The 15752-nt window shown below is 40.9% G+C and overlaps 1 long non-coding RNA gene across 1 annotated transcript; it reads left to right on the top strand.

The window, feature by feature from the left end:
- The first annotated feature begins 1131 nt into the window (after positions 1 to 1131).
- Positions 1132 to 5038, top strand: LOC138925211 (uncharacterized). The gene is made up of 3 exons (XR_011441124.1): positions 1132 to 1407; positions 1900 to 1989; positions 4528 to 5038. It is a non-coding gene; the product is annotated as an uncharacterized lncRNA (long non-coding RNA).
- The last annotated feature ends 10714 nt before the right edge of the window (positions 5039 to 15752 follow it).

The following is a 15752-nucleotide window of genomic DNA, read 5'->3' as shown; positions in this document are numbered from 1 at the left end:
AAGTGTTGAATGTCAACGTGGTAATGATGGGAAAAGATTAGGTTTGAATCTCAGCTGTGACACTTACTAGTTGTGGAACCTTGGACAAATCACTTAAGTTTTCTGAGTCTCAGTTTCTTCATCTGTAAAAGAAGAAGAATATTTTATTCTGTCTTTTCAATATGTGTTTTTTTCAACACTACCAAGCAGTCCTTCAGTTCTCAGCAGACACTGTCTGGGTGTCCTATAGTTTAATTGAATCCTGACGTTATCTACCTGGAGATAGCATCAGATCCCACAGGTTAAGGGCTCAGTCCTACAAGACTGCCTAACCCCCAAAACCCTTCAGACACCAATAGCAAGTCCAAGTTGTCACCTTCTATAGCGACCAGCTACAAACGGGAGGTTCCCACGACCCCCTCCTCGGGTTCAATTAATTTTCTTGAGCGGCTCACAGAACTCAGAGAAACATGTACTTAGTTTTACCAGTTTCTTATAAAAGGCTATAACTCAGGAACGGCGAGGTGGAAGAGATGCATGCCTAAGGCAAGGGATTCGGAAAGGGGTGCAGAGCTTCCATGCTCTCTCGGGCAGGCTGTTCTCGCCCCATGTCCACGTGTTCACCAACCCAGAAGCTCATCAACTCTTGTAGAAGAGTTTTTATAGAGCTTAATCTGTAGCCTTCCCCTACTTTCCCCTTTCCAGGTGAATCTGAAAGTTCCCACTCTAATCACTAGGTCTTTCTGGAGAACAGCTCCATGCAGGCTATCTAGGGGCCCCACCCTGTCACCTCGTTAGCATAAACTCAGGTTTGCTCTAAAGGGACACTTGATGAATGACAGAAAGACACTCCTATCACTCAGGAAATTCCAAGGGTTTTAGGAGCTCTGTGCCAGAGACCTGGACTAAGACCGTATATGTTTCGTATTATACTATACAGTTTTATTCACAGCCCTGCTCTGAGAATCAAATATGTATGTAAAATCACTGTAAAATGCTATAGCATTATTAAAAATCATTTTAATGCCAATAGTGTTATAACAAAACATTACCTGGTAGAGATCCTTAGTGGACTTGAGTTAATAGTTACCTTTTTTAAAAAAAATATATCATATTGAATGCTAGATGCTTTTTTTTTTTTTTTTGAGGAAGATTAGCCCTGAGCTAACATCTGCTGCCAACCCTCCTCTTTTTGCTGAGGCAGACTGGCCCTGAGCTCACATCTGTGCCCATCTTCCTCTACTTTATATGTGGGATGCCTGCCACAGCATGGCTTGCCAAGCGGTGCCATATCCGCACACAGGATCCGAACCAGCAAACCCTGGGCCGCTGAAGTGGAATGTGCGAACTTAACCGCTGCACCACCGGGCAAGCCCTTGCCAGATGCTTTATACGCATTATTTCATTTAATTATGATTACTCTGTGAGGTAAGCTATCAACTCCATTTTAGAGATGAGGAAACTAAACCTCTGCATTAGTTATCTAGTGTATAACAAATTAACTTAGTGGCTTAAAAACATAGTGGGTTAAAACAGTATTTATTACCGCATGGTTTGTGTAGGTCAGGAATCCAAGTGCAGCTTAGCTTCAGATTCCGCTTCAGAGTCTCCCACAGGCTGCAGTGAAGGTACTGGCCAGGGCTGCAGTCATTTTAAGGCTCCACTGGGGAAGGAGCCACCTCTAAGCTCACTCCTGTGGGTGGGATTTGGTTTCTCACAGGCCGTTGGACTGAGTGGGAGGCTGCCCTCAGCTCAGTGACATGTGGACCTCCCTATAGGGCGCCTTACAACATGCCAGCTGGCTTCATCAAAGTCAGCAAGTGAGAGAGTGCCAGTAAGACAGAAGTCACAAACTTTTACAATCTAATCTAATCTAATAGGATTATCCTATCACTTTTCTTGTATTCTATTCATTAAAAGCAAGTCACTAAGTAAACCAGGATGCAGGCTCTACCAGACACTGAATCTGCTGCCATCTTGACCTTGGGCTTCTCAGCCTCCAGAAGAACGGTAAGAAATTTCTGTTGATTATTAAAAAAAAAAAGGCCAGCCCAGTGGCCTAGCAGTTAAGTTCATGCGCTATGCTTTGGCAGCCCAGGGTTCACAGTTTCAGATCCTGGGCGCAGACCTACGCACCACTTATCAAGCCATGCTGTGGCAGGCGTTCCACATATAAAATAGAGGAAGATGGGCACAGATGTTAGCTCAGGGCCAATCTTCCTTAAAAAAAAAAAAGCAAGACACTAGATACAGACCAGCCCACGTTCAAAAGGAGAGAGTATTACACAAAGGCTTGAATACGAGGAGGCAGAGATCACTGTGAGCCATTGCAGAAGGCTGCCTCTTACAGACTCAGTGTTCAAGTTACTCATCCAGTTTCACAAAACTAATAAGTGGCAAACCTGAGAATCCATGCCACATCTGCCTGACTATAAAGCCCACTGTGTTTCCGTCCATTACTCTTCTCCCATTGAATACATAGGAATAAAGTAGGGTTAACATAAACTTGTCTAGAAGGGGAACTTTCTTTTTTTCTTTTTAAAGATTGGCACCTGAGCTAACAACTATTGCCAATCCTCTTTTTTTTTCCCCCTGCTTTATCTTCCCAAACCTCCCCCCCGCCCCCAACCGTACATAGCTGTATATCTTAGTTGCAGGTCATTCTAGCTGTGGGATGTGGGACGCTGCCTCAATGTGGCCTGACCAGCAGTGCCACGTTCGCGCCCAGGATCCGAACCCTGGGCCGCCGCAGCGGAGCGTGCGAACTTAACCACTCGGCCACGGAGCCAGCCCCAGAAAGGGAACTTCCTAAAGTATTAAAAATCTGTGGGGCTGGCCCAGTGGTGCAGCGGTTAAGTTCACACCTTCCACTTTGGTGGCCCAGAGTTTGCCAGTTTGGATCCCGGGTGTGGACCTGTGCACCACTTGTCAAACCATGCTGTGGCAGGCGTCCCACGTATAAAGTAGAGGAAGATGGGCACGGATGTTAGCTCAGGGCCAGTCTTCCTCAGCAAAAAAGAGGAGGATTGGCAGCAGATGTTAGCTCGGGGCGAATCTTCCTCAAAATAAATAAATAAATAAAAATAGGGGCCGGCCCGGTGGCACAGCAGTTGAGTGGGCACATTCCACTTCAGCAGCCCAGGGTTTGCCAGTTCGGATCCTGGGTGCGGACATGGCACCGCTTGGCAAGCCATGCTGTGGCAGGCATCCCACATATAAAGTAGAGGAAGATGGGCACGGATGTTAGCTCAGGGCCAGTCTTCCTCAGCAAAAAGAGGAGGATTGGCGGCAGATGTTAGCTCAGGGCAATCTTCCTCAAAAAAAAAAGATAAATAAATAAAATAAAAATAAAAATTCTGTTTCTTCTCTAATATAAAATAAGCCATCTCCATCCTAATTGTTTTTCCTGGGATTGTTCATCTTTACCATTTTCTTCATAGATAGGGCAAGTTAAACTTTTTTCATTCTTGGTCTGTGATATCATAAATTCCAAATTTTAGTGATACCAGAATGTTCATTTTTTAAAAAGTGTACAAGTATAAGTTACCTCTCAGCAAGACCATCTAAGGAAAGTAATCTGGTGGACACAGCAATGTTACTAATAGACCTTTAGAGAGCATATCTTTCATTTGTTAATTTATTCACCATTTTTAGTGGGGGAGAACATAAACATTTGTATGTTCTACAGTAAAAGTGTATGCAAGGAGCTATGTAAGTTGAGAGAAGAAGTATAGTTAAAGAATATGAATCAAACAAGAGGAAAAACTACTTTGAGTCTTGGAGCATGAATCCGAGTTTGCTGGGTGACCAAGGCACAGAGTTGTTAAAAAAAAAAAAAAGTATGGCCCAAGATTACTAGCAGATTTGGAATTTTGAGCACTCCCTAAAAGTCAGAAGGTAGGTGGGATCAGATTGGTAGAGCAAGAGTCAGACTTCAAGCTCAGAGGCAATGGATACAGGAAGTGGGGGGTGAGGGAGCCGGGCACAATGGCCTAGAGCAATCATAAAGGGTAAATGTTCAGGGAGTGGAATTTGAAACCTCTGGTTGGGTTGGCTTCTCCCCCCATTCACTCTTCAAAGATAAGGGTACCCTAGAATGGTGCTTGCCCCTAGGCCGGTACAGTGACTCTGGAAACTTGGGGCAGATAAGCCAGGCAGTACCCAGGAAGGCTACATCCAGGAAAGGAAGCCTCATTTTACACCCAGAATATTAGCCACTGTTATGCCTTGTTCAAGTGACATTTTATCCCTCCCTCATAATCACCAGAGCAAACTGTGATAAACAGAAACAGCATCATGCAGAGAGAACAAGGAATACCAAGATAAGAACAAAATCAGGAACTACCAAGTACCCAAGGAAAACCAACACCATGAAAGGGTGACACCAGCGAACAAAAGAACTAACACCTAAGCAAATAGTTACTAGGGTAAACAGAGGAGGATCTTGGAAATAATAATTATTGATATTTATTTAGGGCATACTGAGTGTGGTTTCAGGCATTGTTCTAAGCACCTTACGTGTATTTTTAAAATTTAATCCTTATACAGAATATCCCCGGAGGAATATGGTAGAATATTGCCTCTAACTTTTACGAAAAAGAACGAAAGATTGTTAAAATTAAAAGATAGTCTAAACAGCAAATGGACTTTGATGAAGAGCAAATTAGCAAAACTGGAAGAATAAACTGAAGAATTACTCCAAAAGAACAAAGATTGGGGGAGAGGTGATTTAAGAAACATGTTGATTCCAGTATCTCATCATTCCAAAGAAGAGAGAAGAGAGAATTTTAGAGCAGCAATGATTGAAGAAATGTTGGAAGAAAAATTCTTGTTTCGACTTGTGCAATTTAGAAGAAATACTTAATGCCATTTGTATTAAAAAAAAAAAAAGAGTGAACGTTATGTAAGTGCATCTTCTTTTTTATTGCCAGGTCACATCTAAAATCTCATCACTTTTTATTTTGTGTATTTCTAAATTATGTATTTTGTATGTTTTCATGATATTTGTGTTTTTTTATCTTTTTATTTTGAAATAAATTTAGACTTACAGAAAAGTTGCAAAAATAGTGCGAATTCCCTTCACCTAGCTTTCTATAATGTTAACATCTATATAATCATAGTATAATTATAGAAATTAATAGATTAACTTTAGTACAATACCAATAACTAAACTACAAATCCACCTTATATAAAGTAGGAGGGAAAACAAGTCAATGGAAATGATGAGCATTTATAGACATATACAAAACAGAACAAAGGAGATGGGTAGCTACTACATCCTCGTTTCTACAGCTGGTTTTGAGGCTCTGTTTACAACATCTTTCCATCATCATCTATTCATGTTCATTTTGCCAGCATCCACAGCTGGTTGAGATTTTCACATGATGCGGTGATCTTCATTTCTGAGGAATGAGTCGTTGGTGGTTCTGCTTGAATTGGATTTCTATAGTCTCCTATTAACTTTTACCACTGTAATGGCAATACTAGGAGGTTAACCAAAGCATATCCTGGGTTCAAGACATTCTCATCCTTGCTTTCATTTTTCAGCAGGATTCAGATTTCCTGTTGATATCAAGGATAAATTATCCCACCCTACATTGTAACGTCTTTTTTTTTTCCTGTTGTTCCAATGTCACGAAGAGCCCAAAATGATCAACTAATAGTATAAACTTCCAGTTAAGTGGGACCATTGTTGGGTTTTCTGTGGAGAGCATTACTTCCTCGGGCACAAAGACCTTTAAATGGGCAAGGCTCAAAGCCGTGGGAATAGAAAGCAAAACATTTTATGAGTGGATCAGTAGGTATAACGGTGGGAGGTGTCTGTCTCCTGGGTTCCCCAACTCATGTACTGTGGATAAGGGAGAAACAGCACTCTATGTAGGTTGCTAGCTCACAGCACATAATGCTGTAGGACAGGTGTTGGCAACTTTTTCTTGTAAAGGGCCGGATAGTAAATATTCCAGGGTTTAAGGGCCAGGTATGGTATCTGTCACATATTCTTTATTTTTGTTTACACCCCTTAAGAAGCTTAAAAGCCATTCTTAAAGGCTGTACAAAAACAGGATATAGACCAGATTTGGCCCTCAGACTGTAGTTTGCTAATCCCTGCTATAGGACAACACTCTAACTTTGCAAAGTATTACCTCCTTGCTGGCACTGGAATTCAGTCTTCAAAAGACCATCAAGAGTTTTAAAGGCTAGCTGCTCCTGAACGATGGGGATATATAGTAAGACCAGTGAGTCTCGTGTGCATAGTATTCTGTGTCACCGAGGATTAGCACCATTGTCCAGTAATCCATTAAAGGTCAAGATGTTTTCTCTCCCCCATCTCACAGCGCACAGTTTTACCCTAGCAAAGAGCTGTATGTCCCTTTGGGGAAAGGCTGAGAGAAAGATTTACACATCATACTTTTGATGTTATCACAAGATCCTTTCTCAAAGGTACTTAGCATACTCTATGTTCAAGGGCCTCCGGGTCCGTGAACTTCTCAGAACTAGGAAATGGGTGGGGGCTATTACTCTTAATGGCGTCTCTAGTCAGGCCTCTGTTTTTTCAACCAAAAACTGTTTGTCCAGTTACACAAATATTTAAATCCTTAGTGAGGTACCCACCTATTTTAGTACTGGAAACTCCATGATTAATTAACTGCCACTGAGGATCTCTGTAGGCCAAACCTTACAATTACCACTCTAATACAACTTTGTATTGGTAATTGTGCCCACTGTGTCTATGGCAGTTCTCTTCTGTTTCCTGACCTCTGCCACCTCAGGATCTTCACCATCATTGAAATTAGAAAACCCATTTCAATGGTAACACAGGCTACTTTTATCCCCAGAGGACAGTCACTACAGTAACGTTCAGAGGTGCTCCTGCTGTCCTCGTCAATCTATTTCTTCATGCTGTGGGGTGAAGAGAAGATGTGCTGTAGGTCCTTTTGGGGTCATAGTTGAGGCGGATGATCCAATACAAATAACAGCTCTCTTCAACGCTGCTTTCTTCACAAACCTTTGGAGCTTGTCTTCTATATTACATCAAGAAATTTATGGCAACCAAACTTTGTTGAATTTTGGTCACCAGTTGCACCATTTTTAATTAACCAGCTGAGCATAACAAGACCACTCCTAGATACCCGAACTAGTGCATTGATTCCAAAATATCTGGTGTTCTCATCAATAAATTTTTCTTTCCTTGATCTTGCACCCTCAGAATCTATTCCTAGACATATACCCAAGCCTTTTGCTAATGCAATTTAGCAAAATCTTGCTATTCTTCTGGCATATAATTCTTCTCTTCCAAGATTTAATTTGTAATTGGTCCCCTAGAATGTGCTAAGATCTGACTCAATTTATAGGTTTGGAGTTAGTGAGAGGAGATGGGATAGAAAAGGAGGAAAATTGATATCCCCATGCAAGATGAGATGTACATTATCTATTAATGTGTAACAAATTACCCAAAATGTAGCAACTGAAAATAACAAGCATTTCACACAGTTTCTATAGGTCAGGAATCTGGAAATGGCATAGCTGGGTGGTTCTAGCTCAATTTCTCTTATGAGGTTGGTGCCAAGATGTCAGCTGGGGTCACAGTTCTCTGAAGGCTTGACTGAGGCTGGAGGGTGTGCCTCAAGATGGCTCACTCACCTGCCACCAAGCTAGTGCTGGTTGTTGGCAGGAAGCTTCAGTTCCTCACCATGTGGGACTTCTCTATAGTGCTGCTTGAGTGTCCTCACAATATGGCATCTGGCTGTCCCCAGATCTAAGACAGCAAAGTGGAAAGTGCAATATCTTTATGACGTGGCCTCAAAAGTCACACACCATCATTTCTGCAAATCCTATAAGTTATACAGGTCAACTCTATTCATTGTAGGAGAAGACTACACAGAGGCATTTAATACTAAGAGGTGCAAATCACTGGGGCCTTCTTGGCGACTGGTTACCATAGGGTTTCTTCAGAGTTTTCAAGAAAGGTAAGACCAAGGGAAGAAGGGAGCTGCATCTCCAGACAGAGGACACTCAGTGGAGTTTGGCAGCACAGAGTACCATTTTTGTTTGAAGTACTGCTCTTTTACAGCCAGTACCCTAACTTCCACATCAGAGATCCAGTGAGGCTGTTAATTCTCCTCTGTACTAATTCAGCATTTTACTGAAGAAGATCCTGCTTCTAATTTTTGGTGTGTTAAACTTGTGACTATAAGAGATAATGGATGTTTTTAGGGCAATCATAGAAAACTTCTGGTTTTCTAAACATGCCCTGAGCTAAAAATGTGAAATCTTGAGCCTCAATTTTCTTTAAGTTTTCTAACACAGAAGCAACCAGCACAACCCCTACCCTTCTATTCCTTATGCCTTCCATAATGGTCTAACTCAGCAGCCAGCTGGTCTACCAAAGCCTTGCCTTTAACAGGCACTTCATTCCAGGTGACCCCAGATGATAATTTTTTTAAGCAAAAATGGAATACGTTTTCCTCATGAGGCTGAGAGGTCTATGGATAGACCTGGATCCAGGCGCTCAAATCATGTCAATAAGAATCCATCCCTTGCCATCTCTTGGCTCTGCCTTCCTCTGTCGTCTTTATTCCCAGAGAGACTGACTCCATGTGATGGTAGAGATGGTCTAGCTTACATTTTGTTCACTAGTTTAGCAGTCCATAGGTGATAATTTAAATAACTGTTTCTCCACTGTGTATCATGGACTACCAGTCTCCACTAAAAGTAACCAGATCTTCACTGTCTTCAGAAACAGCTGAGTCAGATAACTCATTTCACATTCCGATTTCCTAGAAAGGCAATTGTTAACAACTTTTCTTATTACTGCATCAATCAGTGTTCAGTTTCATAATACAGAATCCAGTCTAGTTTAGGCAAAAAGAGATTTAAAACAAGAAACTGAGTACTTACAAAAGGACTAAAGGAGCAAGCTCCAGGTCCAACTCCTTGGAACAACCTCCAGCTCTCACAACCACTCTGTATCTACCGTGATCAGAAATGTGCCCACCACTACTGCTGTCAGAAGCTGTGGCCATTGGTGTGCACCACAGAACCGCAAGACCTTTGCTGCTGCTGCTGCTGCTCTTACAGGAAACTGCCCGCTCCAGAATCATATACATCACCTCTGCCAAGTCCACACAAGCAAATAAGATTCTCCATATCTTTTCTCTCTCCACACGTGGCTCAGTTCTGAATTCACTGCTCACAAGATTCATCAAACTGAATCGCATCTAGAATCCTAACTAAAAAGGAGTCTGGGAAATGGCCCTTATTAGCTTTCCAGCTTTTTCAGATTAGAAAGGGGTTGAGCATCAACCTGCAGCTCCCATAGCATTTTTATACTGTAGAATAATATTTTTATACTGTATAATAATATAATAATATTATCATTATTATACTGTAGAATTGTTAGTTGCATCTGCTATATTAGATTGAGAGTTCTTTAAGTACAGGGAAAAGAATGTATTCATATTTAGGATTCAGCATTCACCAGTGCCTCCCTCAAACATAATCTCACAATTAAATACAATACTATCTTACAAACTTTTATTAAATATTTGCTAAGAACCTTTGTATATATGAATAAAGACTTGTCCTCACACAGTCCCTCTTTAAGCCAGACCCTACTCATTTCCTCTACCCCTTACTCAACTGAAATTTCCTTCACCTCGTATCCTCTCATCACATCTTGGAAGACAGCACGGTGATTGGAAAGATCACAGTTTTGGGGGTCAGACAAATTTCGGTTGGAATTTTGGCTTACCTACTTCCTAGGTATATAACCTTGGACAAGTTATTAACTCCTCTAAACCTTAGCTATACTATGAGGATAGTAATAGTTACTTCACAAAGTTGTTGTAAGGAGTAAGTGAGATAATGTTTGTAAAGTACCTGGCACATGGTAGACGCGTAGTAAGTAGTATATAATATTATTAAAATGTCTTCCCTTATCTCATACATATAACTTATACTTGTTTTAGTAGATTTTTATCTTCCCTTTGGGTAAGACTTAGTTTGGAACTATCTTCCCTGTTCAGTTGGCCCAGAAATAGCTATCAAGTCCTGATCATTGAATGTTTAGTCTCAAGGACAATTCATCCCACACGTTTCACACGTGTGAAAGGGAAGTTTTTGCCTGGCATTCTGGAGTCCAAGACCCCTTCCCTGTTAGAGAAAGCAGAATGTGTAATCTTGATACCAGCTATTTATCTCATCTTAACTATGGATATCGACTCATCTTTGGCTACTGATTCTCCCCATAGTGCTGAGCCTCCCTCTGCCATCAGCCAGGCTCAACATGGTGGCAGGGTATAATGCAGTGGTTCTCAACTGGAGGGTAATTTTTGCCTCCCAGGGGACATTTAGTAATGCCAGGAGACATTTTTGGTTGTCACAACTGGGAAGAATGTTGCTACTGGATGTAGTGGGTAGAGGCCAGGGATGCTGCTAAACATCCTACAATGCACGGGACAGCCTCCTACAATAAAGAATTATCTGGCCCAAAATATCAATAGTATCGAGATTGATAAATCCTGGTCTGGTTTTAAACCCCAGTCTTATACACTAGCCCTGTCTTGGAGTGTCATAACTCACCAACAAGTTCTAAAATAGGACACCATCATGACATCATCTCTTATCATTCCTGTCCCTAGCAACTTCTTCCTCTGCCTTCTTATTCATTTATAGTCTCCCAACAGCTCACTTTTATTTCTTCTATGTTTATACGTTGTCTCTCCAATGAGGATATGTGCTTTTCTGGACAGTAGCCTCATCTCCCACATTCTGTAGCCCTGTTGTGTATAACAGTTTTAATTAATCCATAAAAATAATGAAAGAGCCTCTGTTCCGACCAAATCTTTCAGAATGCTCCCACTCTTTGGACAAAGACCCAGAAAGAAAAAGAATACAGTCTTTACCTAACTGAAGTATTCAACCCACTGAAGTCCAGCAAATAAATCCTTGGCTTCATGGATCTTCATCTGTTCCTACTCAGTCCTGACAGTTCTTGGTTTTTATCTTGGCTTTTGATTTCTTGCCACTGAGAATTTCTCTTCTGCTTATGTCGAATTGCTCTCTCCACTAACCCCCATAGCAACTTGTACTTCCTCTTTCATAACGCATCACATTTTAATTTCTTTGTCGGTGTCTTTCTTCCCCAAAAGACTTTTAGTTACATGAAGGCAGAGACCATTTCTGCCTTCTTCATTACTATATCCCCAACACCTTAACACAATGCCTGGCACATAGTAGGTAATTTCCTTTGTTGTTAGTGCATTTGAGGTTGTTTTTTTCAAAGTGAGTTGTATTAAAACAAAAGGGATTCCAAAAGAAAGGTCAATAAAGAAACTACGAAAAGGAAAATTCAAATTTAGAAGGTATAGCCTTCTGTTCTAATACAGGCTGATTGATGCCCAGGCTCATGAGATCTGTTCCACAGCTTACTTGAGGGTGCCACTCACCTAGAGTGACTCCTAGGTGCCACTCATTTCCTTTGTCCCTTTCCTTCCTTGAGGTCTCAGACAGGTAAGCCCTGAGGAAAACTACACATGAATGGGATAATGGGCCATTTTTGGATGAAGTGCTGCCCTTACTTTTCGCCTGGTGCCTACCAGCAGTTATCTGTGCACCTACTCGTAGATTCTGTGCATCTGTTGTAGCAGTTAGACCAAGCGTGATGGCAGGCTTCTTCAGTCGATAAGGAAAAAAATTATGTGCTACTATTGTCTACCCAGAACCATTTCTTCCTAATTATCTCCCTTAGAGAGATTGTTATACCACATAATATTTAAAACTCCATTCAAGTCACACTAAATTTCATATATCACGTCCCCTTCTAGTCTGTCATAAAGGATTGATTTGAGAGAGATTATTTTTTTTTTAAGGATTTTTTTATTTTTTCCTTTTTCTCCCCAAAGCCCCCCGGTACATAGTTGTATATTCTTTGTTGTGGGTCCTTCTAGTTGTGGCATGTGGGACGCTGCCTCAGCGTGGTCTGATGAGCAGTGCCATGTCCGCGCCCAGGATTCGAACCAACGAAACACTGGGCCGCCTGCAGCAGAGCTCACGAACTTAACCGCTCGGCCACGGGGCCAGCCCCAAGAGAGATTATTTTTTTAAAAGACCATATTCATTATTACTTGTTAGTATTTATATTGTTCCTCTGATCAAAAGGAACAAGCCTTTTTAGGAGCAGAATTTTAGTGGTGGAGTTAAGGTGAAGCTTTAAAACTCCCTGAATTCAAGCATGCTGCCAATACAATGGATTCATCAACTTCCAAGTCTTGGTGTCCTGGAGCCATCTGCCCCTCCCCCCATGCCAGTTTTTGTCCTTAGTATTTAACCTTTCTCTCTCTTTCTCTCTCTCTGTTTAATTTTCCACAATTTCTGCACAACGTAAAGGTGCCCAGACAAGGGGTCAAAATCCTCTGACCTCCATGGCTCCACTATCCACTAACTAAGCTGTGGGTATGAATGAGTGTGCTTGCTCCACACTGTAAGCCAGCAGAGGCCCTTCCTGATTCCCAGGGCTTACTATCAGCCAACTCCCAATCTCTATAGTAATTCCCCAGCCTAGTGGCGCACTTCCTCCTCTTGGTTCTTGGGTCAGGCAGGTATCCAGCTCTGGTTTTTATTTAGCAGGGAGTTACCCTGGGACTCTTTCCTGATTGACATGAGGCAGTATAAGTGGTGGTATAGCTTTTGGGATCTAGAACCCATACTGCCTCCTCTTATTTTTATTTATTTTTTATTTTTGGAAGATTAGCCCTGAGCTAACATCTGCTGCAAATCCTCTTTTTGCTGAGGAAGATTGGCCCTGAGCTAGCATCCGTGCCCATCTTCCTCTACTTTATATGTGGGACACCTGCCACAGCATGGCTTGATAAGCGGTGCGTAGGTCCTCACCTGGGATCCCTCTGGATCAGTGAACACCAGGATGCCGAAGTGGAATGTGCAAAGTTAACCACTGCACCACCGGGCCTGCCCTTCTTTCTGCCCTTCTCTCAAATCCCAGCCCTGCCACGTACTCATTTCTTTGTGCCTCAGCTTCCTTGTCTGTGAAAGAATAGTATCAACCACCTTCTATGGTTGGTATACACATGTAAAATATTTAAAACATACTTTGCGACATAGTAAGCACTTAGTGTTTGTTAATTATTATTATGAGTTGGCCCATAACCTTATTGAGAAGAGACCCCTGTTACTTTTACTACACTGACAATTCAGCAGATGTTTATTGAATGACCACAAAGTTCCAGACACTGTGCAGGAAGAGGTGAAGCAGAAATTAATGCTGCTTCCATTTCTCAATGAGCTGCATTTGGTCTATAGATAGTAAGATGGCAAAAAAGTAGCTATTTATCTAGATAGCCCTTCAGGTTGCCTCTATTGCCTCTTGAATGCAAGAAAGAATGTTTACCCTTTGACTTCTAATATTATCTTATATTCTGTTTTCTTTCAGAGGTCTGATGTGCATTTTGTAATCATAGATCATGATCCCCCTTGTCTCTCTCTTAAATTTATCAGAGATAAATTTATATCTTTTATATCTTTTTCTATTTTTCTATAATTAAAAATAAACAATACTTTGTCTCTTTCCCAAATTCTCAGTTCTCCAACTTCTCATAAATCATTAGTTTGAAACTTGAAATAACTCTGGTCCTTCTTTCCCGACTCTGGCTTTGATTTGGTGGTTTGTCAGTATGTATGTGTTTGCCCTTTGATTCTAGTGAGATGTGGAAAAGTGAATATTAATCAGAAAAGTGCAGATGAATTTACCATTGAATATGGGTACTTATCTAAGTCTGTTGCTCAGCAGTTTTTTCCCAGATCCAGCTGAACTTTATCTCTGGCTTGCAATCATAGTGAAAGACTGCAGAAAGGAGACCAACTATTAACATGTTCTGTCCAGAAGAGAATAAGACCACTTTCTAAAACAAAGTATGAAGTTCTAGTATAAATGATGCTTGAGAGGAAAAAAACGATTGTAAAAAGGATTCAGTGAATTAACCAAAAATAAAGGACCATTCTTTTTCTGTTTTATCATTCTGTATTCATAACCAACACCTTTTGTTGATTTGTATACTCTGATAGGTACTCTCTTTTAAGGGAAGGGAGGAGTCATGGACAGGATCTGAGCTCAGCTGTAGGGATGTGAAAATGGATATGTGCTCTGGAACAAAGATTAACGTCCTTGAGACAGCATTGGGTAACTGTGGACCAGCATTGGTTCACCATGGTATCTTTACTTTCTGTTTGAGTTCCTTGGTGGTTCACAAATGTTCTTTCTCTCCACCCTTTATCTAATCAATCACAATAAAATGTAACTGTCAACAAGAGAACAGTGTATTTATAGCCAAAGAAAGGTAACTATTTGGTGCAATAGCAATCAAAATTCACTTTGTTATACGTAGATCTGCCACACTATTTTCATATTTCTTTTCCTTTTAGAATTGGCTCTCTGTTCTCTCTCTACAAAGCAAATCAGGGGCCAGCCCGGTGGCACAGTGGTTAAGTTTGCACATTCCACTTTGCCAGCCTGGGGTTTGCTAGTTCGGATCCTGGGTGCGGACATGGCACCACTTGTCAAGCCATGCTGTGGCAGGCGTCCCACATATAAAGTAGAGGAAGATGGGCACGTATGTTAGCTCAGGGCCAGTCTTCCTCAGCAAGAAATGAGGAGGATTGGCAGCAGATGTTAGCTCAGGGCTAATCTTCCTCAAAAAAAAAAAAAAAGCAAATCATTGTTCAACCAGTGAGAGTATAAGTTATTTTTTAGTAAGTCATTAATATTTTAATATTCTTTAGGAGCACAAACATCATCCTACCAAAATTATTGATAGAATGGCTGCTACACTTTGGGCAATTTTAATGTGAAACAGAAACATTACATTTAATGAATTTATAATTTGATGAGAAAAAATGAAAACTCTTCTATATTTCAATTTCATTGCCAAATTTAAGATTCAAAAAAGCACACAGCTTGTTAAAACTGCCAACTCCTTTACCTGGCATCACAAAACTTTCCCATTTCTCTTTTTTTCACGTTTCCCATTTCCACTAATATTTTCAGTCTAAAATTAGTAGCCATGATGAATACTTGAGTACCCAGGTCCAGATGTGCTGGAATTCTCAACTGTTTATAAATCTTTGAAATTTTCACTCCATCGTTGAAGTGGTCCTTCAGGGTTATGCCACAATCTGTGGAAAAATTACTAGAAAATATGGAATATCTAAATATACAGCAAGTACAACTCTGGTTTACTGCCTACGTCTGGAGGAGAATCAGGGATCCTGAATTCCCAGCCCAGGAAACACACGAGGCAAGCAAGGTTATGAGAAGGGAGAATACTTGGCCACAAAACTGAGTATCCTGGCTTCTAGACCCTGCTTTGTGCAACTTGAAGAGCAAGACCCTAAATACAGATCGAAGAGTGCCTCAGTTGCATCATCTGTAGAATTGTGAGACTGCTACTTACCCCTTACCATCTCCCCTCAAAGATACCGTGATCCAACGTGGGAAAGTGCTTTGGACTGCTCACAAAAATAGCGCTGCAGTGCTTTGAAGTCCTATTATTATTATTATGATTATTATTATCATCATCCTTATACTTGGTACTGATCCTTATTGATGCTTCTTTCATCAGAGAAACTCAAAGATTTATAAAGAGAAACATATGTATTCATATAGCATGTCTCTAGGAAAATTCTGTAATTTCAATATACAAAATAAGTAACTTGCTTAAGTTTTCAAACAAGTTAGTAAATGATCCAGAACCAGAATTCCA

Source organism: Equus caballus, chromosome 7, assembly GCF_041296265.1.
Source record: "Equus caballus isolate H_3958 breed thoroughbred chromosome 7, TB-T2T, whole genome shotgun sequence".
Taxonomy (NCBI): Eukaryota; Metazoa; Chordata; class Mammalia; order Perissodactyla; family Equidae; genus Equus; species Equus caballus.
Note: the sequence above shows the minus strand (reverse complement) of the source record. Positions and strands in the feature narration are given on the sequence as shown.